We start from the raw sequence: 17,500 nt of genomic DNA on the forward strand, positions 1-17,500 counted from the left end.
GCAGTACAGGAGTCCATTGGCGTACGCCTGAGGGAAAGGCAGAATTTCATCTCCCTGGAGACATTGGAGGCCACTGAAGTCACATAGCTTGGCTGAATGGCAATCAGGACTTGTATCGCTCTTTGGTGCATAGGGCTCGATTACTGCTAAGAAGGGACAAGGAACAGTTCATCAGGAATCTTGCTGAGAAGGTCGAAGGCCATTTCTTGGTAAATGACCTTCACCCTGCCTACCAAACACTGAAAAAGCTAAACTTTAAGCCCATTTGCAGATGATTGCAGTCCACTCAGTGGATAGACAGATCATCTCAGATCATGTGGTTCACGAACAATGGGCTGAGTATTTTGAACAGCTGTACCAGTTAGGCCTTCCAACAGTTAGCTTGGATGCATGTGGTATCACAATACTTGTGCTAAACCCACCCATCAGTGAGGAACCTCCTACCCTAAATGAGGTTAGGATGGCAATTTCCAAGCTGAAGTGCCGGAAAGCCATATTCATATGTGGTATCCCTGCTGAACTGCTAAAGGCTGGGGGTGAACCTATGGCACAGGGCTTGCATGCAGTCTTGTTCCATTCCCCCTGATCTGTTGAGGGGCGTGGTCATCCCTCTCTGGAAAAGGAAAGGGGATCGTTCGGACTGTACACTGTTCAGTATACCGAGTATGGTTTTCGCCCACATTCGTTTGAAACAGATCTGTGACCACCTACAAAGACACCAGAGACCAGAGCAGTCTGGATTCACTCCTAGCAAGTCCACAATAGACTGTATCCTAGCACTTCGAGTAGTCATGAGTTCAGTCATGGGCTATTTGCAGCCAACATTGACCTCAAGAAGATGTTTGACTTAGTGTATCGAGAATCACTATGGGAGATTCTGAGACTAAGGGGAATTCCAACACAGATTATCGGCCTAAAGGTGAGGCGAGGCTGTGTCCTTGCACCAACACTTTTCAACACCTGCATGGACTGGATAATGGGCAGAGCTACTATCCAAAATCAGTGTGAAGCAACAGTTGGCAATATCAAGGTCTCAAATCTTAATGCATTTAGCAATGAGGTGAAGACCTTGGGCTAAGACCAAGATTTAGGACTTTGGGGGCCTGTTAGGGGAACCCATTCAGTCGATCCATGTTTGCAGTGAGGATATAGAAGTCACAGAGAACTTCACATACCTTGGTAGCATAGTCTATATTTTTGGGATGTCAGACCAAGAAGTCAGTAGACGGATTGGTCTGGCAGCAGGAGCTATGAACTCGATCAACAAGAGCATTTGGAAATGTTGGTACCTATGCGGAAGGACCAAACTACATGTCTGGAAGCCCTTGATACTGCTAGTTTTGCTCCATGGAAGCAAAACCTGGACACTGTCTAGTGCCTTAGAGTCTCGTCTCAATGCTTTTTGTAACAAGTCTCTTCGCCGGATCTTGGGGTACAGTTGGCAGGACCATGTGTCCAACCAACGGCTAGACCGTTAGATTGGCATTGGATCTGTTCCTTGCATAATCTGGGATCACCAACTCAGGCTATATGCGCACCTGGCTCGTTTCCCTGTAGATGATCCTGCCCATGAGGTTGTCTTACTGCAAGACAATACTGGGTAGAGGAGGCCCGTGGGACGACCTAGGAGGTCATGGCTTGGGCAGCTCGACGAGACCTGTCGTGAGGAGTTAGAGATGGGCCTAGGGCCTACCTGGAGACTTGCCATGAGGGACCCTCATGGGTGGAAGCGTAGGGTGGATGCGACCATGCGCCTCCGTCGGCGCTAGCCCCTTGTTGATGATGATGATGTATATATGTGTATATATCTATGTATGTATATATGTATATATATTAAGTATATATTTTATGTATATATATTATGTGTCTATATTATGTATGTATATCATGTATATAAATCATGTATGCATATTATGTATGCATATTATGTATGCATATTATGTATACATATTATGTATATATATTATGTATATCTACTATGTATATATGTTATGTATATATATTATGTATATATGTATGTATATATATTATGTATATATGTATGTATATATATCATGTATATATGTTATGTATATATATTATGTATGTATATATATATATATATTTATACATATATATGTGCTTGAGGACGATCTCTCGGCGAGAAAACGACACATCGCCTTGAAAGGTCTAACGCAAATGCCTTAGGGGAAATCGGCGTCTTGACACAAATGATTAGGAAGGGCATCCAATCAAGTAAGGGTGGCACTGCCCAATAATCTCTCAGTAACGAATTGAGAGAGGCTTAAGTGGCAGTCTAAAAAGTATACAAAAGTACGTGTGTGTGAGTGAGTGAGTGAGTGAGTGAGTGAGTGAGTGAGTGAGTGAGTGAGTGAGTGAGTGAGTGAGTGAGTGAGTGAGTGAGTGAGAGAGAGTGAGTGAAAGAGAGAGGAGAGGGGCAGACAGACACACATCTTGGAAGACAATAAATCACTAACCGTTATTTCAATATCTCTCATAGTTGCTGGTATTCCTTTTGTTATTACTGTTATTGTTAGTATCATTATCATAATCATCATTTTTGTTATTATTATATTTTTTTATTATCATAATTTTTATCATTTACATTATCATTATTATTGTTATTCTTATTGTCATTATCTTTTATTATTATCATTATCATTACCATTTCTATTGTTGTTGTTATTGTTGTGATTATTGTTGCTGTTGTTATTATTATTATTATTACCATTGTTATTATTATTATTATCATTATTATTGTCATTATCATTATTACTTATTATTAGTTTTGTTAATTTCATCACCATCATTATCGTTATGATTTTTTTTGTTATCATTATTATCCTTATCATTGTTGCTAGTAGCTGTTGTTGTTGTTGAAGTTCTTGCTGTTGTTGCTGTTTTTGTTGTTGAAGTTCTTGCTGTTGTTGCTGTTTATGTTATTTCTCTTGTGTGCTGTGTTGCGCAGTAGCAATGTTCTCGTCTAGCAATCATGCTGTCTTGCATTCAAATCCCACGCCGCCAATGGATGGTAACCCTAGAGAGGGCAATTTAAGAACAAACAGACAGCCTGTCACACTAAACATAGAATAACCATTGTAACGAATGGATGTAACTAAATCCTTGTCATCAAATCATTATGTATGATCTACATTACCTGGGGTGAAGGGAACTCCAGTAATAAATGAAATTGGAGACAGGAGACCATATGTAACAAAATATAGAGAGAGCTTCCCATGTACTTTGCACTACACGCTGGGCTCCGCCAAATATAGATATTGTCACCATGCGTGCTAGGACAGAGGCGAAACTTACAAGTTATTGTACATCTTAAATCGTACAAGAAACATTAGTCACTAGCACTAATACAAATAATAAACAATCTTATACCTCTTTTCCACATGGTGTAACATATTATTTAAAAAACACTATTCACAGTTTATATAACACCATCATCATCACTTCATTATTACAATGTACCTCCGGTAATACTTTCATTATCAAAGACCGTGCATGATATGTAATTACATAAGCATTACTAGTATCATCATCATTGTTGTTAACATTATTACTGTTATTATTACTTTTAGCATGATCATTATTTTTATTGTTATCAATGTTATCACTTTTATCATCATTATTACTACTTTTATTTATCATTATTAGTAGTAGTAGCAGTAGTAGCACTAATAGTTTTATTATTATCATTAGTATTATTATTACGATTTTATTTCTCTGTTTTTGTTATATACATTCTATCCTGATGGACTTTTCATTAACTTCTGCTTATCAAGATACGAGTATGTGTATAGGTGAAATAAATGAATAAAATATGTAACTAACTAACATACAGATAGATAATATAATAGCTCAAAATATATATATATATATACTAATGAATGTGTAATGGAAATGAAAAGAATGAGACGCAAATCCAAAAATACACAACTAAACAAAAGCAAAACAAAAAAAACGAGAAGAGACCGAGAAATATTACGATATGAAACAAAAAGCTCAAACAGACAGACCTTTTATGCAACAGTGTATAATTCAAGGCTATAATTTCCCATGAGTGTCAAGGAACAAGGCAAACCTCTCATGGCCCGCATCCGCCTTTTATGTTGATAACACCCTTATACATCCATTAATAAGGAAGTGAGACTCGCTAATGAGTGAAGCACGGCACATGTTTGGGATTAGTTTGTTATGCTTGTTTTCTCCTTGTTTGCTTATCTGTTTGTCTGAATTGTTTGCTTGTTTGACCACTTTGCTTAGCGAGTTGCCTGGTCTTTGTTTCGTTTTTGCGTTTCATTTTTATTATTATTTCTTAAATGTGTAATGAAAATGCACTGACATACTGAATTGTGTCTTTACAGCAGGCACGGGCAATCAGCAATTTTTATTGATACTTATACGAAGATAAGGACGCGTCAATAGATAAATATTAACGATCTTAACGATACATACAGTTGTATATTATCATTATTGTTATTACTATTATAGTTATCATTATTGTTATTATTATTGTTATTATTATCATTCTCATCATTATTCATAGCTATCACCATTGTTATTATTATCATGCCCATCATTCCATTATTGTTACCATTGTTTTTATTATTGTTATCATAATTGTCATTACTACTAGCAATAATCTTTATAATTCCTATTATTATTACCATTATCTTAATTACCATTTTAATTATTATTATAATTAATTATAATCATCATTATCATTATTATTGTCATTGCTACTATTATTACTATCATCATTATCATTATTGTTATGATTATTCTTACTCTTCTTATTATTATCAATATTATTATTATTATTATTATTATTATTGTTGTTGTTGTTGTTGTTATTGTTGTTGTTGTTATTATTATTATCATTACTTTATCCTTATTATTGTTATTATTATTATTGTTATAATTATCATTATCATTATAATTATCATTATTATTATTATTACCATTATTATTATTATTATCATTATCATTATTATTATCTAAGTTATTATTACTATTACCATCATTATCATCGGTGGTAATTGTAGCAGTAGTATTGGTAATTTTCTTATTTCTATTATATCTTTATTATCGTTATGATTATTGTTAATGTTATCGTTGTTATCATAATTAATATTACCACCATTATCATTATTGTGGTTGTTGTTGTTGTTATTCTTTTATTATTATTGTGGTTGTTGTTGTTGTTATTAACTTAATTATTATCATTACTATTATCATTGTTACCATTGTTATTACTATTATTATCACCACTATCACTATTATATTCATTAATTTAAGAACAAACAGACAGCCTGTCACACTAAACATAGAATAACCATTGTAACGAATGGATGTAACTAAATCCTTGTCATCAAATCATTATGTATGATCTACATTACCTGGGGTGAAGGGAACTCCAGTAATAAATGAAATTGGAGACAGGAGACCATATGTAACAAAATATAGAGAGAGCTTCCCATGTACTTTGCACTACACGCCGGGCTCCGCCAAATATAGATATTGTCACCATGCTTGCTAGGACAGAGGGGAAACTTACAAGTTATTGTACATCTTAAATCGTACAAGAAACATTAGTCACTAGCACTAATACAAATAATAAACAATCTTATACCTCTTTTCCACATGGTGTAACATATTATTTAAAAAACACTATTCACAGTTTATATAACACCATCATCATCACTTCATTATTACAATGTACCTCCGGTAATACTTTCATTATCAAAGACCGTGCATGATATGTAATTACATAAGCATTACTAGTATCATCATCATTGTTGTTAACATTATTACTGTTATTATTACTTTTAGCATGATCATTATTTTTATTGTTATCAATGTTATCACTTTTATCATCATTATTACTACTTTTATTTATCATTATTAGTAGTAGTAGCAGTAGTAGCACTAATAGTTTTATTATTATCATTAGTATTATTATTACGATTTTATTTCTCTGTTTTTGTTATATACATTCTATCCTGATGGACTTTTCATTAACTTCTGCTTATCAAGATACGAGTGTGTGTATAGGTGAAATAAATGAATAAAATATGTAACTAACTAACATACAGATAGATAATATAATAGCTCAAAATATATATATATATACTAATGAATGTGTAATGGAGATGAAAAGAATGAGACGCAAATCCAAAAATACACAACTAAACAAAAGCAAAACAAAAAAAACGAGAAGAGACCGAGAAATATTACGATATCAAACAAAAAGCTCAAACAGACAGACCTTTTATGCAACAGTGTATAATTCAAGGCTATAATTTCCCATGAGTGTCAAGGAACAAGGCAAACCTCTCATGGCCCGCATCCGCCTTTTATGTTGATAACACCCTTATACATCCATTAATAAGAAAGTGAGACTCGCTAATGAGTGAAGCACGGCACATGTTTGGGATTAGTTTGTTATGCTTGTTTTCTCCTTGTTTGCTTATCTGTTTGTCTGAAGTGTTGCGAGTTGCCTGGTCTTAGTTTCGTTTTTGCGTTTCATTTTTATTATTATTTCTTAAATGTGTAATGAAAATGCACTGACATACTGAATTGTGTCTGTACAGCAGGCACGGGCAATCAGCAATTTTTACTGATACTTGTACGAAGATAAGGACGCGTCAATAGATAAATATTAACGATCTTAACGATACATACAGTTGTATATTATCATTATTGTTATTACTATTATAGTTATCATTATTGTTATTATTATTGTTATTATTATCATTCTCATCATTATTCATAGCTATCACCATTGTTAATATTATCATGCCCATCATTCCATTATTGTTACCATTGATTTTATTATTGTTAGCATAATTGTCATTACTACTAGCAATAATCTTTATAATTCCTATTATTATTACCATTATCTTTATTACAATTCTAATTATTATTATCATTCATTATAATCATCATTATCATTATTGTTATGATTATTCTTACTCTTATTATTATTATTATTATTATTATTATTATTATTATTATTATTATTATTATTATTATTATTATTATTATTATTATCATCATCATCATCATTATCATTATTGTTATGATTATTCTTACTCTTATTATTATTATTATTACTATTATTATTGTTGTTATTATTATTATTACTTTATCTTTATTATTGTTATTGTTATTATTATTGTTATTATTATCATTATCATTATTATTATCATTATTATTATTCTTACCATCGTTATTATTATCATTATTATTATCATTATCATTATTATTATTATCATTATCATTATTATCATTTAAATTATTATTACAATTACCATCATTATCATCGGTGGTAATAGTAGCAGCAGTATTTGTAATTTTCTTATTTCTATTATATCTTTTTTATCATTATCATTATTGTTAATGTTATCGTTGTTATAATAATTAATATTACCATCATTATTATTATTGTGGTTGTTGTTGTTGCTATTACCTTAATTATTATTGTGGTTGTTGTTGTTATTACCTTAATTATTATCATTAATATTATCATTGTTACCATTGTTATTACTATTATTATCACCACTATCACTTTTATATTCATTATCATTCTTGTTATCATTATCATTATCATTCTTGTTAATATCATTATCCTTGTTATCTCATCATCCTTTTTATCATTATTGTTATTACCATCGTCATTATTATTACCATTATCAGTGTCGTTTCCTTCATTATCATTATCATTATTATTATCAACGTTATTACTGTTGTTATTATTGTTGTTCCTATTATCATTGTTGTTTATGTTAATATTATTATCATCATCATTACTATTATTATTATCACTATTATTACCATTGTTATTATCATTATTATTATTATTAATACAATTATTATTGTTTTTATTATTATTATTATTATTAACATTATTGTTATCATTATTATAATTAACATTATTCGCATTATTTGCATTATTACTACCATCATCATCAGTATCTTTATTGGTATTTGTGATATATTAATATCTATTACTGTTATTGTTATTATTATTATTATTATTATTATTATCATCATCATTATTATTATTACTATTAGTATTATCATTATCGTTATTGTTATTATCATTATTATTATTATTGCTGTTGTCATAAGCATTATCAATATTATTATTATTGCTGTTGTTATTAGCACTATCATTATTATTATTATCATTATTACTGTTATTATTATCCTTATTATACTTATTATTATTATTATCATTGTTGTTGTTCTTTGTTGTTTTTGTTGTTGATGGTGTTGTAGTTGTAGTTATTATTATTATTATTATTTTAATTATTTTTATCATTATTATTAATATTACTATTATTATTATTATCATTATTATTATCATTATCATTATCACTATTGTTATTATCATTATTATTATTATTATTATTATTATCATTACTATCATTATTATTATCATCACTAGTTTTTATTATCATTATTGCCATTATTATCATTATTGTCATTATTATCATTATTATTATCACTATTACTATTTTTATTATTACTATCTTCATTATAATTATTATCATTATTATTATCACAATTACTATTTTAACTATAACTGTTTTCATTGTAACTATCAATATTATTGTTATCGTTATTATCATCGTTATTGGTATTATTATCATCATTATTATTATCATAATTATTATTATCACCATCATTATTATTATCAATATCATCATTATTATCCTCATTTATAGCATTATTAGTATAATCATTATCATTATCCTCATTTATAGCATTATTAGTATAATCATTATCATTATCCCTTTTTTTAACAAGGATGGTCTATTATCAATTCCGAATTACACACCATTCACCTTTAAACATATCTCACAAAAATTTCACATGACTTCACCATTTCCCTTTCAGCTGATTCGTCTTATATATCAACCCAGTCTATAAGCCATAAGATTCCCAAGAAGGTTCGAGCTTTCACGGTATCTTGTTCCAGACGAATTCAATTTACCTTTGACTTCTCCTCAATCTCTAACCCCTTTTGCCTCATCGTTAGCCTTCATGGAAACCTAATCACGAATGCCTTGTTAGTCTCTATAATTAAGTTTTGGGTGTAATTACCTGATTGCGAGATCGCTTTTTTTTCCCTTTTCTTTCTTTTTGTTATTTTTTTTTTCTTTCTTGTTCTTATCTGCATATTGCTTCACGTTAACTAAAATTATATGGAACATATATATAACATATCCTGACGACTATTCTATAAAATTACAAAATAGATATCACAGTATAGAGAGCTTGCCTTTGAACCTATTAGAAGACGTTGATTAAAAGACTCTCTCTATAACGTAGGTGGAGTTCGGTGAATAGACAGTGCATTGAATGCAGGCGTAAATGCATGAAAAAAATGTAATTCTCTCTCTCTCTTTCTCTTTCTCTTTCTCTTTCTCTTTCTCTTTCTCTTTCTCTTTCTCTTTCTCTTTCTCTTTCTCTTTCTCTTTCTCTTTCTCTCTCTCTCTGCTTGTGTGTGTGTGTGTGTGTGTGTGTGTGTGTGTGTGTGTGTGTGTGTGTGTGTGTGTGTGTGTGTGTGTGTGTGTGTGTGTGTGTACATACTTATATACACATATATATGTATAGCCAGTTTTACTTGATTGTGTTCAAGTATTCTGTTTGAACCAATGTGATTCTGATCATATATACATAGTAATACGCTTACGACATAAAGAATATTGAATATATTTTTATGATCTCTTTGTAAAAATAAGTAAATAAGTAAATAAATGAATAAATAAACAAAATAAGATTTCATAATTGTTTGTATCATCATCATCATCCTGCTAATTCAAACACTGGATGCTTGAGTATACGGATAGGCTGGTAATATCTAGTCTTTAATAAAACTGTTTCCTGTCCATTTATAGAGTCACTTTTGAACTCACAATCATTTCAAAATTCCGCTCACAATAGTTAAGAGGCTCCTGCTCGTTTTCTCAAAATCCTTACATATCTACAGAATGAAACTCGAGCTAAATTCGTTAGACTGTATGGTGAACTATTGTCTCCAGAATCTTTATTCTCTTATATCTTCGTTTCTTATTTTGTACGTGCCTATAGCCGTCTTCTGTACGCGTCAGAAAAGTTAATTCCGGATTAAAGTTAATCCAGATCCATAGAAGATGCAAGTCTCACTGCCAGGCGCACGAGCGATTATCAGTAAATCTGCTGCTTTACATGAAAAAAGCGGATATTTGTGTATTGACAATTACCATTCACCCTCTACAATATCATTCACTAATGTTGATAACTAAACGTTTGCTGCAGAGGAAAAAAATATATACATATATACACATATATCCTAGTATTATATCATGCCGATACACACACACACACACATATGTATGTATGTATGTATATGTGCGTGTGTGTGGGTGTGTGTGTGTGTGTCTATATTTGTTTGTGTGTGTGTCAGTACTAATAAAATTATATAAATGGATCCAAATAGCCTATAAACATTATGGCCAACTGAAACGTAGGTGTCATGATAATAAATGTCCACGCGGTTTTGAAGTCACTTTAGTTTAAAGAATCAACTTTTTACTTTAAATTTGAATCCCAATCGTGATGTTATTAAAAGTTTTTTTTTTTTTTTTTATTTGATTACTATATTGCATAAGTATATGTTGGGGGTAAAACCCAGCAAGAGAGGCAGGCTGTGGGTCCCGTTAGGAAGGTAAATGTTGGGGCACAGGATGGGAACAAGAGTTACTCGTCCCAAACCAGCATGAGGCCCTAGGGGCAAAGCCCTAGGGAACCCCACAGGCAGACGTTGGGCCCCACAGCCTACCAACCTCCATTATTTGGGGCAGCGTCAGCGGGGGTGGCAGAGGTTTCTGCCTGAGGCTTAACCCCAGGCGAACTATCAGGGTAGGCGCTTGGAGCATCTGGTATTTATGGAAGGACAAGCAGTTTACCTCTGCTATCAAGGGAATTGAAGTGGTTGGGTGTTGAGGTGGCTGCCCTCTCGGAGGTGATAAGACCTGGCACCAGCAGTATGGGTGGGTACACCTACTACTGATCGAACCATGGCAGGGAGTAGTCATAGCCATCTCCAGCCAACTTCATCCCTCTGTAGTTGAGGTAACACCAGTTGATGAGCATATTATGGCATTGAGACTGAAACATAGATGCCACGGATGTGAATTTGGCATTCTATGCCAAGCTCACATCCGTGGTTCCTGGTATCAGCCCAAATTGCTGAATATGGTATATTGATGCAGGCAATGTGGCCAAGGAGATCGCCCACATTCTTTTCAGCACTCAATGGAGAATCCTCCAGATTTGCAGGGTTTACCGGAATGCCGAGTTCTGTGGCACTGGCCATAGACTGGTAGTGGCTACCCTATGGGTTCACTTCAAAACTTCTCATCCCTCCAGTGGCCACTCTAAGCTGTTTCACTTGAACAAACTTAGGGAGGGGGAGTGTGCCCATAGGTTTGCAACAGCAGTCTCTCACTGATTCACAGAACTTGAAAAGCTGACTGACCCAGGTACTTGAAGCAGTCCATTGGCATAAGCCCAAGGGCAAGGCAGAATATCATCTCCCTAGAGACAATGGAGGCGATTGAAGTGTGTTGCATGGCTCAGCTGAATGACAATCAGAACTTGCGTCACTCTTTGGTGCATAGGGCTGGGACACTGCTGAGAAGGGACAAGGAACAGTTCAACAGGAATCTTGCTGAGGGGGCTGAAGGTTACTTCTTGGTAAATGACCTTCACCCTGCCTACTAAGCCCTGAGAAACCTGGACTCTAAGCCCTCCTTGCAGATGACTGCAGTCTACTCAGTGGATGGACAGATCATCTCAGATCATGTTGGGGTTCATAAACATTGGGCTGAGTATTTTGAGCAGCTGTACCAGGTATTCCCTCCAACAGTTAGCTTGAATGCAAGTGGTATCACAATACCTGGGCTGGAGCTACCCAGCAGCTTGGAACCTCCTACCCTAACTGAGGTTAGGATGGCGATTTCCAAGTTGAAGTGTGGGAAAGCATATGTGATATCCCTGCTGAACTGCTAAAGGCTGAGAGTGAACCTATGGCACGGGGCTTGCATGCAGTTTTGACTGCCATCTGGCAGTCTGGTACCATTCCCCCTGACCTGTTGAGGGGCATGCTCATACCTCTCTGGAAGAGGAAAGGGGATCGTTGGGACTGTAGCAACTACTGTGGCATTACACTGCTTAGTATACCAGGCAAGGATTTCGCCCACATTCTTCTGAAACGGATTTGCAACCACCTATTAAGGCACCAGAGACCAGAGCAGTCTGGATTCACTCCTGGTTAGTCCACAATAGACTACATCCTAGTGCTTCGAGTAATTGTGGAATGCCGTCATGAGTTCGGTCGTGGTTTGGTTGCAGCCTACATCGACCTCAAGAAGGCATTTGACTTAGTGCATCAAGAATCACTATGGGAGATTCTGAGACTTAGGGGAATTCCAACACAGATGATGTTGCTATCCTATCTAATTCCCTGGAGTCACGGGTGGCGGCTCTTGAAACATTTAGCAATGAGGCAAAGCCCTTGGGCCTAGAAGTCTCCTGGACCAAGACCAAGATTCAGGACTTTGGGGGCCTGTTAGAGGAACCCATTCAGTCAATCCGTGCTTGCAGTGAGGACGTTGAAGTCACAGAGAACTTTGCATAACTTGGTTGCATAGTTCATACCTCTGGGCTGTCAGACCAAGAAGTCAGTAGGCAGATTAGTCTGGCAGCAAGAGCCATGAACTTGATCAACAAGAGCATTTAGATGTCTTCAAGGCCTTGATACTGCCAGCTTTGCTCTATGGAAGCGAAATCTGGATGCCTTTTGTAACAAGTCTCTTCGCCAGATTATGGGCAGGACCATGTTTCCAACCACTGACTACACCGTGTAGTAGCATAACCCCGCAACCTGAAGCTCAGCGTACTTCCCAGGTTGGGCATGCCCAGGTCCGCCGCCTTGTCCGCGCTCATTGGACAGCGGGCTGCCCTCGTTCCCTGCGCGCTTACACAGCGCTCGCCTACTTAAGCCGCACAGGCAGCTAGCGAGATCACCATTCACTGATCCTCCAGCAGACCAAGAGCATAGCAGCAGCACACAAGGACTGCCCAGTCCTTAGCCGACTGGGGAACCACCCTGGCTCCCCCGTAGAACTCCAACTTCAGCCTTCATCACCCAGCCAAACCTGTGGGCACTCACACCCACACAGTCACTCCCCTAAAGAGATTAGACACCAGACTAACATAGCAGATGGCCCCTTATCCATTTACTATACTGGTGACCTCCGGAATGACCCGACAAATGGAGTGACACGTTCCGGTATATCGCTCGTTCGCTTAGCTCACTCTCTGGAGGGGGAGTACCTGTAGTAGCATAACCCCGCAACCTGAAGCTCAGCGTACTTCCCAGGTTGGGCATGCCCAGGTCCGCCGCCTTGTCCGCGCTCATTGGACAGCGGGTTCCCCTCGTTCCCTGCGCGCTTACACAGCGCTCGCCTACTTAAGCCGCACAGGCAGCTAGCGAGATCACCATTCACTGATCCTCCAGCAGACCAAGAGCATAGCAGCAGCACACAAGGACTGCCCAGTCCTTAGCCGACTGGGGAGCCACCCGGCTCCCCCATAGAACTCCAACTTCAGCCTTCATCACCCAGCCAAACCTGTGGGCACTCACACCCACACAGTCACTCCCCAAAGAGATAAGACACCAGACGAACATAGTAGATGGCCAAATATTAATTTACTATAACCGTGAGATTGGCACTGGATCTGTTACTTGCATAATCTGGGATCTCGAACTCAGGCTATACAGGCACCTAGCTCATTTCCCTGTGGATGACACTGCCCATCAGGTTGTCTCTCTGCAAGACAATCCTGGGTGAAGTAGGCCCGTGGGACGACCTAGGAGGTCATGGCTTGGGCAGCTCTAAGAGACCTGTCATGAGGAGTTAGAGATGAGCCAAGAGCCTGCCTGAAGACTCCATGAGGAACCCTTGTGGCTGGAAGTGTAGGGTGGATGCGGCCATGCGCCCCCGTCGGCGTTAGCCCCTTGATGATGATGATGATAAGTTGGGATTGTTTTTCCAACCTGGAAATAACATTACCTTTTCTGTGTTTGTAAACTTTGGAATTATTCTCTGTGGGATTTTCTTTTCGCGTTTCATTTCAATGTAGCGATTTATATCTGCAGTCTGAATATCCCACAACTTATAACAATATATATGATGAATTTTGACATCTATGACATGAAAATTTGAAAGATTTTGTTTTGTAATTGCTCATTATAAATATTAATGGTAACTTAACTTTATATCTCCTATGGAGTTGATGATGTTTTCATTATGTATCAATACATGATATGTGGGATTAAGTCTCTCGTTCTGCATATGTGCAGGATTAATCTTTGAGCTCAAAAATAAAGCTTTTGTCTGGAGGTGAATTTAAAGTTAATCCCAGACACTGCCATTGCGCATGCGCGTTAGAGATCAAGCTTAAACTTAAAACTGGATTAACTTTTATAGCGTATACAGAAGACGCCCTATGTTTTCAATGTGTTATTTTCAGTTCTATTTATTTTCTGCTCCATTTGCTGTTGTTATACCTTATGAGAATTATATTTTCACTTGTCCATACTTAATTTATTGGTACATTCGTTCAGAATATAGGTTTTACACGTGTGTATATGTTTCTGTGTGTGTGTGTGTGTGTGTGTGCGTGCATTTGAAGATTTTATATACGGAAATAGCTTGTGTTATGGTTTCTACCGATGCGAGAAAACAGACCTTTGTGTTAAACAAAACGATGCATCGCTGCATGCTGCAGAACATCGCAACAGCGAAATGCAGGCTATAATTGAGTTATGTGGAGTTTGCATTGGATGGTTTTGTAAGTTAAATTAAAGGGATGAATTCGGACATTGTGTTTTCGAATTGTGAGGATACACACGCATGCCATGTATACAGAATTGGATATATATATGTATATATATATATATATATGTATATATATGTGGTGTGTGTGTGTGTGTGTGTGTGTGTGTATGTGTATGTGTGTATACATATCTATATATATATATACATTTATGTATATGTATGTATGTATTTGTATGTGTGTGTATACATATAAATTAGTGTGTGTTTGTGTGTGAATGTGTGTGTGTGTGTGTGTGTTTGTGTGTGTGTGTGTGCGTGTGTACACATACACGCACACACATACACACATATGTGTGTATATTATATATATATATATATATAATGTTTCTGAAATATGTATTCTAATGTTGTTCATTTTATCTTGTTATATTATACATAGCTTTTATAATCTTATATATCGTCACATGCATATATTCCCCCAACTAACACATATACATACATGTAAGGATGTCCATGACTTTACTTGTTTGTTCATCTCTTTCAGCCACACTAGACGTCCCAATGTTGTGGTGTCTATCCCTTTCCGCAAGAGCTATGTATTGTTGTAACGTGACCTTTCTTCACTATCGATTGCCATATGCTAAACACGTATGAAATGTTGCCAGGAGAATATCTCCAACTTTTCTAACTGTTTCAGAAAAGGAAAACCTGTAAATAAGATTCCCTTTGCATCAGATTACGTTAAACGAAACATCGTAATACAGATCCCAATTGCAAAATCTATAGAAGTATAATGGATAAAAGTATAAAAGTTTACAGTGTAAAATGTAAAAGAATAAGAGTATTAAAGTATATATGCATAAAAGTATAAAGCACAGTATAATGGATAAAGAATAAAAGTTTACAGTGTAAAATGTAAAAGAATAAGAGTATTGAAAGTATATATGCATAAAAGTATAAAGCACAAAGATGTTAAGTTGCTTAAAATATAATCTGAAAGTATAAATTACAACTTATACGCGTAGAACATAAAAATATGAAGTAAAAAGTGTGTCTGTGTGTGTGTATATATATATATATATATATATATATATATATATATATATATATATATATAATATATATATATATGTGTGTGTGTGTGTGTGTGTGTGTATGTGTGTGTGTATTTATATATATCTACATGTATATATATATATATATATATATATATATATATATATATACATATATGTATATATATGTATATATACATATATATACATATATATATATATATATATATATATATATATGTGTGTGTGTGTGTGTTTGTGTGTGTGTGTGTGTATGTGTGTTTGTGTGTTTGTGTGTGTGTGTGCGTGTGTGTAAAATGTACCGCGTGATATATGACGCAATGATAACAACCAGTTCGATGATGATACAAAGGATCATTCTGAAAATAATGATAACGATAGTGATAAGTCCAACAGCAATGACGGTGATCCCATGATGATGGTGAAGAAGATAAATAAAATACAAAATTAAGAATAATAATCGTGATCATGAAAACATGATAATGATAATAACAATGATTATACAATAAAATATAATTGATTTTGTAATCAGTATCATTGAAAATAGCATTAATGGAATAACAATATTAATAATAATTATAATATAATTATTAATAATATAATTATTGTTATCATTTCCATTCCATTATCGTTATTGTTATTGTCATTACGATCATCACAATTATTGTTATTAGCATTACTGTTATCACTAACATTACCATTATCAACGTCATCATCATCATCATTACCGTCATCAACATTATCATCATCACAATTGATATTATAATGAATATCATTGTTATTCTTAACATCATCGTTAACATTATTAACATTATAATTAGTAACAACACTGGTAGTGATAATGGAAAATATGATAATAATAATAATTACAATCATCATCATTATTACTGTTATTGTCACTATAACCATTATCATTATTATTACTATTACTTATATTATTTGCGGAGCGAAAAAAAAAAAAAAGAGGCACTGCTCCTCTTCCTCTCTACGTCTTTCACCCTCCCTCTACCTCTCGCCTCCTTTTTCCCTTATCTTTTCCCACTCCCTCTCCTTTTCCCTTTCCCGCGCTGCAACCATCTCTCACTCCTAAATTTTCCTTAAATTTAATACCAACGGTACATCTGCCCCTAATATTGATACTAATACTAATACTAATACTAATACTGATACTGATACTAATACTAATACTAATACTAATACTAACACAAAAACTAATAATAATGATGATAAAAATACCAATAAGAGTAATAGTAATACCAATAATATATAATGATGACTATGTAAGCAAATCATCGACAAACCATGCAGGAAAATACCTTATTATACAGAAGACCCTTTCCCTATATTGCTTCTTCAGGGCTATAATGTACAAGAGCTTGTCATATATACGGAACAGTCGTCAGGTAGCATAGGTAATTAGGTACAACGGCGACCCTGACTAGTTCTTGTTCATGTGCATATATGTTCGTTGACATCCGGCCAAAAAGCATTTAATAAAAGAAGTTTGGACCACTT

This window comes from Penaeus chinensis, chromosome 40 (assembly GCF_019202785.1).
Source record: "Penaeus chinensis breed Huanghai No. 1 chromosome 40, ASM1920278v2, whole genome shotgun sequence".
Classification (NCBI taxonomy): domain Eukaryota; kingdom Metazoa; phylum Arthropoda; class Malacostraca; order Decapoda; family Penaeidae; genus Penaeus; species Penaeus chinensis.